This window comes from Pinus tabuliformis, chromosome Q (assembly GCF_031772625.1).
Source record: "Pinus tabuliformis cultivar Carrire ecotype Pingquan chromosome Q, CPIR1, whole genome shotgun sequence".
NCBI classification, from domain to species: Eukaryota; Viridiplantae; Streptophyta; class Pinopsida; order Pinales; family Pinaceae; genus Pinus; species Pinus tabuliformis.
This window is the reverse complement of record NC_142296.1, coordinates 1,317,266,174-1,317,285,785: the sequence shown is the minus strand read 5'-3', so window position 1 is coordinate 1,317,285,785 and position 19,612 is coordinate 1,317,266,174. Positions and strand designations below refer to the sequence as shown.

At 35.4% G+C, this 19,612-nt stretch overlaps 1 pseudogene; it reads left to right on the top strand.

Annotated features, from left to right (window-relative positions):
• The window catches only part of LOC149224684 (UDP-glucuronate 4-epimerase 2-like), a 62,581-nt pseudogene that overhangs the window by 23,314 nt on the left and 19,655 nt on the right, over positions 1-19,612 (top strand).

Here is a 19,612-nt window from a genome sequence, read left to right as displayed (position 1 = left end):
TCCCGGAACAAGTTCCAAGTGGGTGCAGCTAAAAACAGTGAGTTCATGCTTTCATCCTTCTACTCATAGTAGGTTTCCCACCAGTCCTTGACGTGGGGGGCTGCTTTGAAAAGTGTAAAGGTGATCTTTTCCTAGCAGGAAAAATCATGAATGGAAAAATATCCTTCTAGAAGTTTTAACCATTTATCTACATCATATGCATCTATTTGACCCTCAAATATGGGAATGTCAAAGTTAACTTGTACCTTAAAGGGCGTGGAGCTTCCAGAGTAGTTTCCAGAAGTAGATGTGTCGCCCATGGGTAGGCGCTGAAGGATCTGGGCAAAGTTATCCATCATCGCATTCCTTTATCACTCAAGTGCTTCCTTGAGCAATATTTTGATAGGATATCTTGTCCCCTCATCTTTCTTTTCATCTGCCATAGGAGGCTGTCGGGATTTTGGAGGTTGGTCTAGCAAAGGTTCGACCAGTTCAAGCCCTAACTCCTTATATCTCGACCTCCTTGGGGACATGCAAAGAAAAACAAAGAAAGAGTAGACCACTTTGATACCACTAATCCAAATTTAAGCAAGAACACAAAAAATTACAGATATAACCATAAATACAAATATGGAGTAGAAATAACACTTCATTTCATTAATATAAAATACTAAAATATGCTTACAAACATAATGGAAATAAGACTAGCTCAGGCGATGGTAGCTTATCTCTGAGAAGAGATGTGGCGGCGCCTCTGAACTATGTTACAATGAGGCTCAAGGACCTTTTTATTATTGAACAATAAGAGCAAACCCTAAACAACCAAAACCCTAACCCGAGGAGTTGTAACACTAAGAGTTTATGGGCCTTGTTGGGGTGAGTTGGACAACCAACTTCCTAGGGTCGCGACTTGGTCATATTATCTCTGTTTGATGTGCATGATAACCCATTGGAAAGATCTCTCCAAGGACTACGACAAAAAATATTATTTTAGGTAGGAAATTGTTCGCAATAGATTGCCAAAAAACATCATTTAGGGCCTCAAAACAGCTCTGAAAGTTTAGGACCTGAAAAACTGCTAAAAATAGTAAATTGTGCTACAATTAAGGAAACTGAAAAACTGAAAGAAACAATGGTGGGTATCCACGTAGAATTGGCGGGTCGCCAACAATATCCACCTGGATCACAATGACATTGGAACCCTTTGATATGCATTGATTTCCATGATATATGCCTTAACTAATGTGTTGTGTTATTATGTTAAGCTACAAGGATGCTTTGGTTGTGAAAACTCTTCCTGTGTGAGAAATTATTGTTAAGGAATGGATTTCCTAAATGACTAGGGAGGTAGAGAAGGGGATCCTTAAAATTGGAAGTATGTGATTGCAATGAAGAGGAAATCAAATTAATTTGGTTTTTAAAAATTCATGTTCCTACTCAGTAGAATTGCAAATGCATTGGTGTGTCCATGGAAGCAATGGGATAACTCTATTCCTATGAAGACATTGAACATTAAGAATGACATGTCTAGACTTGAAAAATTTGGGACATGGAAGATGTCATTGATATAATGAACTATGACTATATGGATCAATTATATTTGTTCATAATTTTAGAACATTGGGGACGGTGTTCCTTTGGCAGGGTGGGGTTTGTAACATCCCCATATTCTACCCTTGTTACTATGTTTGGGCACGCTAGTGTGGAGAGAGCAATGACTGGATGAAACTCTAATTTTTAAATATTTCAAATTATTAAGATTAAATAAATTAAACAAATAAAGGTTAGAGTACCTTAAAAATCCTTGGTGCAAGGGAATATTGTCGGATTTTTCATATTTCCCTCAAAAGTCACACTCTTATTCACTAAATTAATTGTGGGAACCTTGCCACTAGGAAAATCCATATATTATGACTTGAGTCTTAATTAATACTGTTTGACCAATTTTTTCTCCTTTTCTTTAGTCGAAAAACTAGCTAATTTATAGTTTTGTGAAACGATAGGTTGGTTGGGCGGTGCCAACCCTGGTTTCCCCTCTTCATAGTTAGAATAGTCAAGGCATCCCTCTGAAGGAACCAAGGAACTAAGGTAGTGCCCGCTCGAGCATACTAAGAGATGTAGATGAAGTGGCACTAAAATTCATAAATGCATGCCCTAATAGCAAAGCGCAAAAAACATTTTTTATCTATGTCACTAACCCATCTCTCAAAGCTTTAGATCTATGAGATCACATCCTTCCTTATTCACGATGGTTCATACAGTTGCATTCTTGCTGATATTTCTTGATTCAAATGAAGAGCTCTCTCAGAACTCTAACCCATTCACATTTCCCTCTTATTCCTTTAGTTCCATCACACCAATCCCTTTCAAATTCCTTCATGTTAACTCTGAAACATAAGATTATGATATAAACTCACTAACCTGAGTGTTATCCCTCCATATCTATTAGGAATGTAAAGACTTACATGAGTGTTGGTTACAAAGGTGTCTATTATCTACCAATAAAACTACCTACATAATCCTTATACCTTGGATCTAGCTCAGGGGTTGTTTAGATGCAAGAGAGATTCTAATGTAGTTTTTCTATTATTGGGAGGAGAGTGGAATTCTCTCCTTCAATTTCCTGCTAAAAACCACTCATATAAGCAACAAGGTCCATCCTATTTGTTTTATGCATTTTGAGTTCTTATGTGTATATCTTTGTGTGAAATATTTTGGAATGCATAATTTTATTTCTTTGTTTTCTTAGAGGATGAGGAGGTTTTATAATATATGGTTGTGTATGATTTTCTTTATTCAATCTATATATGTTGATGTATGTTTATTAGTGTATATAATATACCTTCCATGTTCACGTATGCCATTAGGACTATATGTTGAATAGATGCTAAATTGTATTTTGCACATTTTAAGTCTCTAGATTAAAGAGTCTACATTTTATTTATAACTAAATAGACATCCCAAAAATATCATTGTGTCATTAAATGGTTGGATGTCCCACGTATTAAGTTCAATGGTTTGGTGAAGGAAACGATCGACAACAGGTTGTATCACATCTTACTCGACATATTGAGACACACCACTAAGATATGGTGGACGAGGGTATTCAAATTATATAAGTTAAATATAGTTTTAATACTATATGAATATAGTATAACTCTCAATGTTGAGTAGGTATCACCATTGACAATGTCGGTAGCAGAGGTAGACCTCACTAAATTCACATCCATGAGCTTTGGTGGATTTCGATGAGGTGGGCACCATGTATGTCTAGATTGGACTAAACTCTAAAGTGAGATTTTGGGTGCTCTATTATATTATATATACCTCATTGCGTATGAATTACACCATGTGAACAAATCAACAAATTTTAACCTACCCTCATGTTTCTACTTTATGGGAATAAGAATGGTTCCTATTTATTCAATTAGTTAAATGAGAGTGGGCCATAGTCCATTCCCCTGAGAATACGTAGCGCATGCAATTGTTAGGAGTCAATTAGATTCTTTAAAGGTCCTCATTCTACATAGATTGAGTAAAGGTGAGAAATATATTCAATAGTGTTTATTTCATTTCCTTTATAGCTCCTTGTTTGGATGGAGCTCCCTAATTCAATGATTATGATATATGGTTCAACATTTGTTGATATGTCAAACCTCTGAGCGATGTTAACCTCTAATATATGCAATGCATATATGCAATATATGTATGTACACATGATTAATAAGTCATGAGCTAGTATGGTGGACCTACTTGTCTATGTGACATCGTCAAGTGGACAAAATCCAAAAACCACATAGGCACCACATGGCACAACAATGTTGACGTGAACAACATTAACAGGAAAAATATTTTTTTAAGCTTAAATTTTGATCTAGAACTCATATCGACACAAAAATTACATTGACATAAAGCTCTCATAGAACTATACGTGATGATGACATCAACGTCTAATTTTGTAATTTTTTAGAAAAAGGAATTTGTTATGTATCCATATCCAAAATAGCACATAAACATAAGAAAATATAGATCAATGACTAGATAATAAGCCACTTAAAAGGGGACACATCCATTTACATCACATAAATGAAAAATTGTTGGATTATTCAAATGAAAAAACCTCCTTGGTACATACAAGAGTCTAAAGGTTCAAAATATAATCAGGGTATACATAAAAATAATAATTTAAGGGCACAAAAATAATGATAGTGGCTTCTATGGGTTACAATAATACAATATGGGAGCTAAACTAGCATTATAGGGACCTAACATGCCCCTCTCCTTAAAAAAAAATTGTCCTCAACGGTTGAGTAGTTATTGATTCTTTTGTGTAAAAAATGCATGCTCCCATGTGGAATCTTCAGCAAGTAAGTTCTTCCACTTAATGACATATTCTAGAATTGATCAATTTCATAGCTGTTAGATTCTTATTGTTGTGATTGCTTCATGCTCCAATATGATTTTTCCTTCCTCGTCAAGTTCTAGAAATATATTTTGAACTGAGATCCTATCATTGATAACCTTATTTAAGCATGAAACATGGAAAACTAGGTGTACTCGCAAAGATGTAGGAAACTACAATTTGTATGATACAGTGCCAGTCTTTTGCAACACCTTTTAACGACCATCATACTTGTGTCACTAGTAGAAAATGATAAATTAGTTACTAGGCAACTAAAAAAGTTAGTCACTACAAATTTTCCAAGTGAAATAGTACCAAAAATGAGCAATCCTAAGTGACCAACTAAAAATAATTAACATAAATGACTAATTTAGTCTGGGGTTAAACTATACTACTAACTAATAATGATACAACTAAAAATGACTAATGCACAAATGACTAATTTCGTTTAGGAACAAAAATACAACTACCTAACAAGTGCTACAATAATACCAATCAATTCTTTATGTTAGCCATTTTAATTGTCACTTCAGCAATCTAAACTTTCAAGTGATAGGGGATTCAAAGGTTATTATAGATTGGATGAAAGGTTATACTTCCTTAAACACTTCATCATTCTCACATGGTGTATAGGTGAGCCAACTTTGCATTATTTATCTCTAATAATTTGTAATTTAAATATATATATATATATATATATATATATATATATATATATATATATATATATATATATATATATATATATATATATATATATATATATATATATATATATATAGATATATATATATATATATTTATAGATATAGATATTATTTTTTTTAATGTATTTTTTAAAAATCTAAATTCATTGAGTCCAATTCAATCTAGTTCCAATTTGAAACATGATTTGAAGACCAGTTCAGATTTTTAAAACTATAATTTCAAATAACAACTACTTTAATTTCATATTAAAAATAAAACATTTAACCCAATTGTAATTTATATTTTTTATTTTTTCTATTATAAATATTTCTTTACATTTTCATTTCAGTTTTATTTCTCCATTCAAATTGAATGTTCACAACATCACATTGGATTACATCTTGATATGCCCTACTAATATCTGCGTGGAAACACCAGACAAAAACTTCTTATTTATTTTGAATGAGTCAAAATGTTAAAGATAACAACATACTACAACATCTCTACCAAACCGTGTTGAAGAGTGTCTCTCAAGTCAATAAATTGGACCCACAAGATTTTGAACTAATAACTTTTACATAAGAAACACCTTTTTTTTTTTTGTAGCAAGAGCCAAACCTTCTATTTCATTAATTTAAAATATGGTTACAAAATGTACACAAAACCGTCCGATTACAAGAACTTTGGACAAACAATCCCTTACAAAAAGCAAAAACCTCACGCCCATCCTTAGGTTAAACCCACCCACAGGAGCCATCTTATGAGTAAATAGCAGTTATCCCCTGCCTCAAAGACCGCGCCAAAGGGTGATCCAATCCTCCTGGCCCCACAAAACAACCTGCTTCTTCCCAACCGTCAATCCGGGTGCCTAGATCCAATGGCCAGGAACCGTATCGCTCCACCCCAAATAACCGAAAATTAGCCAGCGATGAAGGGTTGTAATCAAAACAAACCTCTGCCACATGTTGACTACTCAATGGAATCACAGCCAAAAATGTGAAACCACTTACCATGCAAGCTACGCGCGATCACTAGAAAACCATTGTGGCGTTGTTTTCCACCCGAACATGGCAAGGATGACAATTTCGATGACTGTAGGAACAAACCTCCCGCCCCTCCTGATCTTACCATGGACCCTGAATCCGAGACTACCCTGATAAAGAAAAAGTGCCATCATGAATCCTTCCTAAAATCAAGGGAACGCTAATGAGTTACTTCAGGGGAAAAGCGGCCAAACTAAGAGGCAGAGGAAACTCTAGCAAGGAAAACACCATTCGTGTTCACTTCCTCCCTCGATATCGAACCACTTCATTTTGCTCTGCAGCTTGTTCATCATAGAGTGCCTTTAAATGGTTCTGGGGCATTTCCTGCCACTTCTTCTCCATCCTGCAATCCGCATTGTTCACACCTTGGTTGGCCAGAATGTCCACAAGCTTATTAGCATTTCAGTGCACATGATTGAAACTAACAGTACGAAGTCCCTGAAGGTGTACTTGAATTCTTTGATAGACCTGAATTAGTCTCCAATGATTTGAGACTTTCTCTGGTTTCGTGCCATAGCTAATTCTTTTTACAAAGTTTATGGTTATTTCGGAGTCTGCTTCTATAATGACATTTGATCTAGGGTGTAGAATCAGAATCTCTAGACATTTCTCCAGAGCCATTAATTCCGCTATATTACTAGTGGATTTACCTAAATGGCTGTGGAAGATTAAGATGATCATGCCCTCTTCATTTCTTAAAACTCCTCCAAAACCAACTATACCCAAATTGCCTTTTGAGGCACCATCAATATTGAATTTCAGATAATTTTTCAGAGGGGGTTCCAGAAATCCTTCTCTATATACATGGAAATGATCTTTTTTTCAAGCCCTTGGAGAATAATCTCTTGCAATCCCAGAAGCCTGAGAGTCCTCAGTTCCATCTTTGAGGGAGGATTCTTTGGGTTATTGCGAACTGTGGTGCTTACTGTCTCCCTGATCTGATTCAAAATAAAATCATAAAGCCTCTAAGGGTTGGATTTTTCATTCTTGAAAATTCTTTTATTCCTTTCTTTCCACACATTCCAGATAATGAATCCTGGTGTGAAGGCCTAGGCCAAATTAAGTGATTCATTCTCCGAAAATATCCTTCTCCATTTATTTAGGGTATTAGTGATGCTTCCTCTATCCCTGCCTGTTTGTTGGAAGATGCTGGAAAAATAATCCCATAGCCAGGTGTTGTAAGAGCAACAATTAATAATGTGCTCCATAGTCTCCTCTTGCTCTTTGTTAGCTACCTATACCAATAGGTTTCATTTTTCATGATTGGCAGGGGAAGTACCAATATGATCTACTTTGGTGATGCAAAGATCTCATATTCTTGTGAAAGACACATACCTACAGTTGATTGATGTTGTCCTACTTCTGAATGGGTGATCCAACAGTCTAAGTTGGGCCATGCCATGTTTCAATTGTTTGTTGTAGATTAGAGAAAGAAATCTGTCCAAACTGTTCAATCTTGGCAGATAAAGTAGTTAGGTAGAGAATGAAGGTTCCCAACTGTTTAATCTGGGGCCTTGGAAGTAATAAGGGTAGCCTTAGATAGAAAATCAAAAGAAAAAGCCAAAGGAAAAGAAAAGGCACATGAGGGTTTGCAAGTCTAAATGCACCCTCCTTGAAGTAACAAAAAATGCTAGGCAATAGAATGGGTAGGTAGATGGGGTTGCAGAAGCATGATTTATGACCCTTCACTGGCCTAAACAAAGGAAAAACATGGTGTCAGTGCAGATCTTCCTATTATATATTTTATCACCACAATTCTAAGTTTGTTTCATGACATATCTAAAGGCCCTGCAGTTCCAAGCAATCTCACTCAAAACCTCAAACAACCCACAATCACAGACTCCATTGCCCAATGGACTGAAACTGTCTGAAGATCTCATCTTAGGCACTGAAAGACATCATTCAACCAAAAATTTAAATCAAAACCCAAACCTCACAACTAGCCTAAGATCCTCAAGAAGAAAGTAAAAATCAAAAGAGAGAGCCCTCTCTGATTACATGATGGCTAGAACCTGTAACCCAAAGCTTGGTTAGTGGTTACCCAGGCCGTATTCCCTCAGGAGTCAAAGGGAACAACCTGGGTGTTAACACTCTTCACAAAGCTGGCATTTGGAAGGACCCAAAACACCCCTTTTTCTAGTGTTGTCCCAAGTCAAGATTTTCTTATGATGAACTAGCCACATGAAAAGCTTGATCTTCATCCACCCTTGGTAATTCCAGAGTTGCTGCCAGGTTTTTCCTGGAACACTAGACTCCAGCCTAAGGATAATACTCTTTGCCTCCTTTATATTAAAGGTATATTATTGTTGTTAACCCATCTCAATTGATCTTGCCCCTCTGTAACCAAGATCATCCTTTGTTTTAGTAAACTTCTCAGTGCCTCTGCTTCTATTATTATGGGGCCATCATCTCTGCAGTCAATGTTTCTCCAGCTTCTCCACTTTCCCTGTATATGAGAGATATCCCAGAAATCCTTTACTTTGTTTAACCCTTGGGAATTTGTTTCCTGTTTGATACTTAAAAAATCCTCTTTTAATAGCACTTGTTCTTGTTGCCATTTGTCCTCCCAAAAGAGAGCTAGATCACCTTCTTTAATCTCCCAGAAACTGTGTTGTTGTACTTTGCTTCTATTATCCTAGGCCCTATTCTAGATGTGAGAGCCCTTTATGTTTCCTGACATTCTTATGAGATCCTTTGTGTGCCAAGAGCTGGCATATTTTTCTTTCCAGATCCTTGCCCAATGGGCTTTTGGCTCTTGCACCCAATGCCACCAAAGCTTGGCTCCTAATACTTTACTAAGAATCTCTTGATCATCTAAGCCAAGACCTCCATGGCTCTTGGGTTTGCAGATTTTATCCCAGGAAGCCAGGGCCCATTTCTTCCTGGTTTCCTCCTTACCCCACAAGAAATCTCTTTCAACATTCCTGAACTACTCTAAGACTCCTTTGGGAGCTAGAAGGGTTGATAACATGAAAACTTGGATGGATTGTAGAACAACCTTTGTCAAAACTAGCCTACCAGCCAGGTTCAAGGCTTTGAAGGTCCATTTTTTAAATTTATCTTGCAACTTATTTATCACTGGTTCCCAGATACTTTTGAGCATTAGTCTAGCCACCAGAGGAACTCCCAAATATTTTGAGGGGAGGGAGTCCCTTTGGAAGCTAAGGATTCTTGAGATATTTCTTTTAATAGCAATGTTAGTGTTTAAGAAGAAAATTTTTGATTTTGAAAGATTAACTTCCATACCTGTTACCATTGCAAAAACATTAAGGATTTGATTGTAGGTTGAAGCTTCTTTGACTGTGGGGATACCTTGCAACATCGTGTCATCTACAAATTGTTGGTGCGTTATTGTTTATCCATTCTCAATTACTTGAAGACCCTTAATTTTGCCCATGGCTTTGGCCTGCTTGATAGACCTCCCAAGTCCTTCCATTATAAGGACAAAGAGAAATGGAGAGAGTGGGTCTCCCTGTCTAAGGCCTCTAGAATGAATGAAGATCTTTGAGGGAGAGCCGTTGACCAAAATTGAAAAGCTGGAAGTAGTCACCAGAGCCATTACCCATCTGACCCAATTGTGATCGAACCCAAAGGCCGTGAGTACCTTCTTGATGTAAACCCAATTGACCTTGTCGTAATCTTTGGCGATATCCAGTTGCATGATCATTCCCATTTTATTTTTGCTAGTGAGAGAGTGAACCACCTCATGGGCTTGAATGATATTGTTCAAAATTTTTCTGCCCTCCACATAACCTGATTGCTCCTATGACACCAATGAAGGAAGGAGAGGTTTGAGTCTATTAGCCACTACCTTGGATATTATCTTGTATACTACATTGCATAAAGCTATGGGTCTGTACTTATCTGCTATTTGAGCTGAGTCCTGTTTGGGAATCATGGAAATGAAGGAGGTATTGAGAGATTTTAGGATAGTTTTACTACCCCTTGAATCCTCTACAACATTTAAAATATCTAGTTTGACTATATCCCAACAAGCTTTGAAGAAATCCACATTAAAACCATCCGGGCCTGGTTCTTTTCCTCTCTAGACACCAACATAGGGATATATCTTGTGATTTCCTTTATTGATTGCTCCCTGTCTGGATTGTTTTCTCGGGAAATGTCTCGAAAATGTTGAACAAGCACCACTTCAATATCCTTATGTGTGTTCTGAAACTCCCCCTTTTTTATCCTTTATCACCGAGATTCTGTTGAATGCTTTGTTGGCCATAGTGGATCTATGCAAAAATCTTGTGTTGCACTCTCCTTCTTTGAGCCATTGCACTCTGGACTTTTGCCTCCAAAATATTTCCTCTTGTTTGCATAGGTTTTCCCATTCATGATGAAGTTTATCAACCTGCTCATTTTTGTCTTTGTTAAATCCATATTTGATCAATTCCTGATTGAGTACTTGAATTGTGGTTTCCACTGATTTTTTGTCCACAAAAATCTTACCGAAATCCTTCTTATTCCATTCTTTGAGTCTAAACTTAATGTGCTTTAGTCTTTTATGAAGGAGAAACATTTTAGATCCTTGGAACTGCAAGTCCTCAATCCACCATTTTCTGATATTACTCAAAAAATCCATGTGGGAGAGCCAGATATTTTTGAATCTGAAGGGTCTATTCCTGGGAGAATCCAAACCCTTGATTTCCAATTGAATCAGCCAGTGATCTGAGCCTCCAAAGGGAAGAATTTTTGTTGTAATTTCATTATTTATAAGCATAAGTTCCTCTAATATCATGAACCTGTCTAACCTAGAGGCCACCTGTGCTTCCCCTCCTCTCTTGTTGTTCCAAGTAAAAAGGCCATTGCCCAATTCTGAGTCAACCAATTTCATATTCTTTGTGAACGATTAAAACTCTAATGAGTCTTTGTTTAGTGCTCTGGTTCCTCCTTTCTTTTCCGAAAGAGATTTGATCATTTTAAAATCCCCTCCCATGATCCAAGGAATACTAGCCTGTCTGTTTCTGAGATCAATGAGGGATTCTAGCAATCTGAGTTTATCCTCTACTCTTTGAGGACCATAAACATTAGTGACTAGAAAGGTTTCAGAAACCCCTACTAGTTGAATGACTACTGATAAGTAATTTCTGGATGCCTCTGCATCTATGACTCTGATTTTTTGGGATTTCCAGAGATTGAGAATGCCCCAGTTGTGTTTTCTTCTTTAACTTCTAAAAACTCAAATCTATTGAGCCATTTGATATGGATTAATTTTATTTTCTGGATGGAGCACTTCGTTTCCTGGATGAAGATCATATCTGGCATATCTTGTTTCATTCTAAAACTGAGAATTCTTTGCTTTATTTTGCTACCTATACCTCTAATATTTCAAGATGTAAACTTCATAATTAAAGATTTGTGAAGGAGTAACTAGATAGGTCTTTCATCTTACCTGAGTCTATCATTAGCTTTCCACACTCCACCAATAGCTCCTTCTGCTTTTTTCTGCCGCTTTTCTTGCCAGCATTTCTAGTAGCTAATCCTGGATTTGATTTCATTTTTTTCACCCCTCTAAACTCCTCCATGTCGATGATTTTTCCTTTATCTAACCCCTTTTCCTGAGTTTTCCACAAAAACAACTGATATATCCTATTGCATTCATCTTGAGGTAATTAATCTAACCCCATCGTGGTTCCCTGCTGCAGAAATCCTTCTAGATCTAGGTTTTCTTTATCTAGAATTTCCTGAAGTTCATGATCCTCTAGATCTGTTTCACTCTGGGTCATTTCCTGGTCCATCTCTAGCTATGTTTCATTCATCATGGTTTCTTCCTTATCATTAGTATTTTGTGCTAGAGTGTAGTTTTCCTCCTCCTTTTCGTTAGGGCCTTCCTCCATAGCTTGGTCTTCATTTGGCATGTCTTCAATCTCTACTAGAGCTTGGAATTTATTCTGACTGTCCTTTTTCCCTTCATTATGATGTTTCTTTGGCTCTTTTTTACCTCGTTTTCCTATGCTTGCTACTTTCTGAAAGATTTATGTGTCCTTCTTTGCATTCTGTTTACCTTTGTTTTCTACATCACTGAGAGGGCTCTGATCAAGTGTCCATGTTCGTGGAATTTACGGAATCTAAAGGAATTTGCTCATAGTCCACCATTTTCACCCATTCATCATCTAAAACTTCCAAGATAACTTCGTCCGAAAGAGCTCCTGAAAGATCCATCTCCACACAAATCCTTGCATAGGAAGTATATTTACCCCCTTCTGGTGGCTTCCAAGGCTTTGAAAAAACGACCTAGTTTGTTGCCTATAGCCGCAAATGATTCATTTTGCAAATAATCTAGAGGTAGAGAATAGAGCCTTACCCAGATAGGAACTGAAGTGAAAGTCTCCCACTCTGGAACGAAGTTCATCACCCAAGGCCACATATAGAGGCCAGCTGCTGCAAAAAAGTAGGGTCCTCCTTCGAATATTCTATCTTTATCTTCGATGTTTGTAAACACCACGGTGAAGAATCCCTTTGACCCAAGATGCAGATCAATGATGCCCTTGGGTTTCTAGTGATATTTGATCCATGTTTGCAAAGCCTTTTCAGTAGGCCATAATCCCATGAATTTTCATATTATGGCGTAAGTCTCCATATGTTCCCTGTGCTCTTGCAATGCAGGATTATTTAATACTACTCTCAGAGTGATTTTCATTCTACGTCTACATGGTCCCTTCTGTTTTTTTCCTTTTTTCCCTAGTTTTTTTCTTCTTCCTCCTTTTCCTTTGTGTTGCTCTTTTCCTTGGACTTCGCACCATCTATCTCCTTTTCCTTATTTATGCTTTCTTCCTCCACTGAACCTTTGGCATTACCTATATGTGACTTGCCTCTGCTGGCCACAGCATCTTTGTAGGAGGGAGTGGAGCTCCCTCCTCTACGGACCTCCATTAGGGTCAGACTTTGAGACTCTCAGAAACCCTACGTGTTTTCCCGGATCTCTCCCACAAGCTCCCTAGTCCATCTTCCCATAAGCTTGATTACCCTTACCTTTTCTAAAAAAATTTCCCTGGATTCACATAAGAAACACCTTAACAATACACTCTATTAGTGACTATTCTATACCTCAAAATCTAATCTTAAACTACTACAATAATCTCACCTTATATTATATATATATATATATATATATATATAATTTAGTCATGTTATATTAATATTATATATCTTTAACACAAAATTATTTCAAATATGACTTTTCATTTTTCTTTTTCTTTTGAAAAATAGTAATTTTTAATAACCAGTTATATTATATAGATACAATCTATACATTCTCATTTGCCAACTAATATGAGGCAAAATTCTCAAATATGTCTTTTCAATTATATCAATATGCATTTCTTTAATTTATCACTTTCTCCAAATTTTAACTATATATTTATTTAATATATGTTAATTTTTCACATTCTTATTAAGTTGAAAAGTATAAAAATACACTGCATAATTCAAAATTAAAATAATTTAAGTAATATTTTAATTATGTATTTAAAAGTGAATTAATATTTTCTATTATTTTAAAATATAAATAATAACAAAATAATATTATAGTAAAAATAAAAATGTTAATTAAAATCTAAATTTTAATAATAAAAAACATTTCAAAATTTTACACCCAGTTCACTTCCACATATATTTATATCATCAATAATGACCCACATTCTTACCACCATGTGGAAAACCCATATTAACCAAAACATAACATCCTTCGCCATAATGAACAATTTTGTCCATGTCAAGTTACCAAATAATAATATTCAATTAAAAAAAATTCAAATATTTTTTTCCCTCTTCTTTGCTATGCTACGTTGCCGCTAGTGATGCAGAGGATGGCGCGACCTAGCAGAAGACATAAATCGAGAAGAATAAAGAGGGTTTTTCAATTTCCACCATGGAATTCAATGCATGTATCAACACCACTTTAAATTGTTCTTGTGATTATCACTATTAATACCCAATGAAGGGCCCTCATAGGGCATCGATAATGTCTTGCAAATTTCTAAAAGGATATCTATGATGGAGAGTCAAATTGATCAACCACTTAATGTTGAAGAGAATAAAACAAACTGCATCAATGTGCATCCCCTGCTTCTTCTTCTTATTCTCAAGGATAACCAGGTCTCATAGATAACTAGTCGAGGTCCTTGAGATGTTGGTATTCTCTTGTAAGATGGAAGCACCTAAAACCCTTAATTTATTCATTCTATATTCAACATTTCTTTTAAAGGTTGAATTAAATCATAAATTTGAGCTTCTGTTTCATGGGTTTGAGCATGAAATGCACTTGAATTTGTCTATTTTTCATTTCTCAAGTTCTAGAATGGATTTCGTACAACTCGGTTGTGTTTCTTGGGAATTTTTTGGGGGACTTGAATGATATTTTCTGAGATGAAATACAATGTACCTCAGAAAATGATGTTTCCACAACCTAGATGAGAAAAATGGTGTTTCCTCAAAATAGATTAGAAAAATTACATGTGGTTTAGACCACTTGCACTGGTGAATTGGACCTTGAATGGGATTGTAACCCTAATGGTAAACTTGATAATCCATTTCCCTCAACACTGAATCACAACTTTATTAGCCATATTTGAGACTTTAATAGATATAGGGAGTGACAATACTTACAACTATAATTTGTTTCCTTAAATTTTCCTATGTATTTCAGATTTTAGTATCATAAACCAATTGATATGAAACCCAAGAAACCCTTGTTGGGGACATTCTTCTAAATATACACAGCTCTAGTCACAATGGGGGACATTGATGATGAAATCCAGGTTGACTTGCATACAATTTTTATGATGCTATGGGTAATCATTTTGTATGCCATTACCCCTAGGCCATCTAATTTCTCTACCAATTGTGTGGTCTAGCCATTCTCCTGGTTATGAAACATTTGAGTTGTAGAACAATGTCAAAAAATTAAGATTAGAAGCCAAACCCTGTAGGGTTCCAAGTTATCCTAAATATATTGAATACTTATAAAATACATAATAGTACTAAAGCACTGCTTCAAAGTGTTATAGGGGTTGCATAAAAACCTTAATCCGTCAAGATATCGAGTAAACATCTCTCATTAATATATAGACTTTGTATTGCACCTCCTTACTAAATGTCTCACATATTCTAATCATCTCTCTTTATATAGTAATTTTTCCAACATTTCCAATTTAGATCCTATTTTGGTTGACCAAATAACTGAATACATAATTGTATTAATGTGCCCTCATGTTGGCTTAGTTCTTAGATGTAAGGCATTATGTGTTTTTGTTGTTCTTTTCTATTAGAAAATAGATAATTTCTAAATAAATGTTCCACCAAGACTCTAGGATGGGGGATGTGGGTGTGGGGAGACACACATGGGGGGCATATGGGAGTACCTTCAAATTTGAGGGAAATTTAGGGGGGGATGGGGAGATGTCAAGGTATATAATTATTTGTAACACACATACATATAAAATTCAAATTGATATTCAATAATGAAGCATAAATATATTGATCCATACGTAATTAAATTAAATAATGAAATGCATTGATCCATATTCATCATTCATACTGGTACATACATCACTCATACTTGTCATTCACATTTAGGAAAATTTTGACGTCTAAAATGGGTCTCCTAAGAAAATTTACAACCAAAATAAACTTTATAAGAACCAATAGGATTCAAGATGATGATGTCAACCATGGGAGATGATTCACCATTTTTGGAGTAAAAAAGTAAAAAAATAATAAAATAATAAAACTACTTTTTCGACTCACATTTTCAACTTATCTCCCTAAGATTTAATCAAATTTAGAGTGGGAGTACATTTTGGATGAAAAATTTAATTCCTCACCAAGGAGTACCCATGTTTCATATTTTTTATGGACCCTGCTACACAAAAAATGAGAAATACATGAAAAAATGTGATTACAATCACATTTTTCATGTATTTCTCATTTTTCATGTAGGGTCCATTGAAAGTATGGAACATGGTTACTCCATAGATGAGGAATCAAATTTTGCATCCAACAAGTGTTTCTGCTCAAAATTTGAGTAAACCCATAAGGTGATAAATTGAAAATATGAGTTGAAAAATAGTTTTTCATCTTTTCCCTCTAAAATTGATCATGTAATATAATCTTATTTTATTATTTCCACTATTATTTTATAATTTCCTTAGGAGGCCCATTTTAGACCTCAAAATTCCCCTAATGAAGATTCAATAAAGAAATACATTGATCCATATTCATCATTTATCATTCTATATTACATGATTTAAAAGTTATATTTATCATTCATCATTTTAGAATTTAAATTTATTTAAAATTTAAATTCATCATTCATGAGTCTGGAATGTAATTAGTACTAAGCAAAATAAACTATAGTAGATACCAATTTTATTGGAACCAAATCAGTGATCGCACCTGAAAACCATCTGAACCTAGTATTAGTCAGATCCAGACCATAACCATTAAAAAACCTGGACCAAAAAACAAATCAACAAAAAACACCTAAAATATTCAAAATTTAAACAAAAACATATATATTCATGTGCATCCACATGAATCCAAACCATTTATACACAAAAAAAAAAATCTAAAGTTCTCATTTATATAGCATGTAAGGATGCACATAACCAAAATAACATTGAGTGCAATCCATCTCTGAACTTAAAATACATCAATAAACAGGCTCCATATGGCCTCTAGCATCCAAAATAAACATACCACAAAAAATACCTACATATCATCAAAATCATTACCTATATTGGGATAATGATAGGTATTTGTTAAAGAAGTTTTTTGATGTGGTTCCCTTCTCTCATGTAATTCACTTGGCTACACAGGCTAGGGTTATGTATGCCATGGAGAATCCCAACTCATATTACCACAACAAGATTATGTGATTGGTTAATATGTTTGAGATCTGCAAGTCTACAAACCCACAACTTGATATTGTCTGAGCTCTTCAAGCTCGGTATATGGTTTGAATAATGAGAGCCCTTTTTCTTAACAACATGGAATAGATCAGCCTGTTGGCCTCTAGGCAACTTCAAAGAAGGTAGGGGAAGTGATTTCTCACACTTATAATCACATCTATGGGCTTTCCATCATAGGTCTCAGGTTCTTCATTGTTTCTAGACCTAGGGGAAGGCCTGATATAGCATACTTCTTTTTCAAAAAGGATATACTTCAAGGAAATACTATTGCAATATTATAAGGTCCAAACCAAGTTGACATGGCAAGGGACTTCACATAAATTCATGAAATTTTCAACGGTTGTGTTGGTGCTCTTAACACTATAGATAAGAGTACATGAAGTGGAGGAAAGAATAAAGGCCCTTCCCAACTCAAGATTTATAACTTGAGGAACATGTCACCTATCTCAGTCCTAGATCTTGTGAGTATGATGGAGGAATTTCTGAAAGTGAATGATTTTCACTCATATATATTGTTCCTCCCTAGTCTTAGCTCACAAGAGAATGTGATGTAGTGGCTCTTTGACATGTATAAAAATCCCTTGGCATCACACAAACCTCAATTATACACCATCGAAGAAGCACCATGGATGTCTTTTGTTAATATGCATTTTTCATTCCTGTCTTGGGGTCTTGATCATATGTTCTTTCTTAAGGCCATCAAATTCATATTAGATTTTGAAAAAATTTGTCAACGCAGTTTTTCTCACATCATCAAATATCATTACATTTCTGGACAGCCAAATGCCTAGTGCATAATTAATTGTAATGCTTCATTTCAAAATCATGTTATCTTCCCACTATGTCTTTAGGGCTCCCTAGGAGTTGTTAGCCCATTCACCAACCCTTCCAGTTAAATTTTTAGCTGTTTCTCACACCTCTAATTTGAAACAACATCCCACCAGCATATAGTGAATGGATTTTGAAGCACACCTTCACATGGGACACATACGTGGGCCCTCAAAGGATCACTTAAACATGGCATCCTATGTTGGAACTTTATTGTTCAAATCCATTGAAAAGAAGAGCCTAAATGAGTGTTGTTTTCAGTGGGGATTTCTTTCATTATAGCTTGATACACCACCATTTTTACATCTTGGATTTGACCATCAATGAAGATTGCACCATATCATGGTGTTGCAGTGTAAAAGCACCTAGTAGGGTTTTTTTACCAGATCAAAATATCTTTTAGATCCTTAAGATGAATAAAGTTGGAGACCAATCCATGGATGTATGCTTCCCATTTCTTACCAAGGGCCCCCACTATACCAATGTCCATGATGGTGGGGATATTGGTATACCAATGTTCCCAATAACCCTTTTAAAAAGAGTCAATTACTCCTTCAAGTTCTCCTAGAGAAATCTCAACCATAAGGTCCAAATTTTACTCAGTGTTTATGAAATTAAGGAAAAAGGAAATAATCTTCAATTTCAGTTATATTAGCTCTTGGTGGTTCCTTAAGTAACTTATGAAAGTGAGATGTTCCTACCTTAGGTATGTCCCAAATCTTGTTTACCTTTTCACCATCTCCATTTGATGTGCTCCATATTTTGTTGATATTCTTTCTTGTTCTAACATGGCTGTGAAAAAACCCAGTGTTCTCATTACATTGGGTTAACCACATAGCTCGACTCTTCCTGTGTTATCTAGTTTCTTCTTACTCCTAGAGCTATTTATTTATGGATTCCATCTTCTTAATATTTCCCAATTTTTCTTCCATGAATATTTTTCTCTTATTAGATGTGTAGATGTCTGAAATATTCTCTTTAAAGTTCCAAATTTTCTCTTGAGAATCATTATACTTCACTTTTTCTAACTTTATTGTTTTCTTCTTAATCCTTCTCAGGTTGTTATTGAATTGGAACATTACTGAATCCTCTAGGTCAATGTTGAATTCTTTCCATTCATTTTGAACCAAATATGTAAATTTGGAATCTTTAACCCAATATGAATTGAAATTATAGGGACCCAAGAGGCCCTCCCTATCCTAAGAAAAATTGGGACATGGTTAGATAATCCTCCTCCACTGATCCATGAATTGGATCTTACTTCTTTAGCTAAATTGTTCTCAGTTAAAAGGAATATATCAAGTGTTTTTGAGATTTCCCCAACTTCAATATGATTATTCCTCCAAGTAGGATATATTATAAGTGGTTCTAAATCACAATGACTTGACTCCTCAATCTTATATAATAAGTAATAAGCTATGGGATCCATTCTCTTAGATTCCACGAACAGTTCACCTTGTTCTTGAATTCAATTCATATCCCCTTCCATAATGGAATTATCTCTCCTCACAATAGGTTCATAAAACCATTTCTCCCAAAATTATTTCTTCATCAAGAAAGGACTGTGAATATCGATCACATTAAATTTTTTTCCTAGCTTGGATGAATATGGCTCAACACATATCGCTAAGGGTGGGAAGGAGATGCTTATGGACTGAAAAGTCTTACACCATCCCAACACCAAATCTCTGAATCTCCCCTTTGCACTGATTACCTCAAAATTCCATCTAGGAAACATTGCCATCATTAATCCCTTT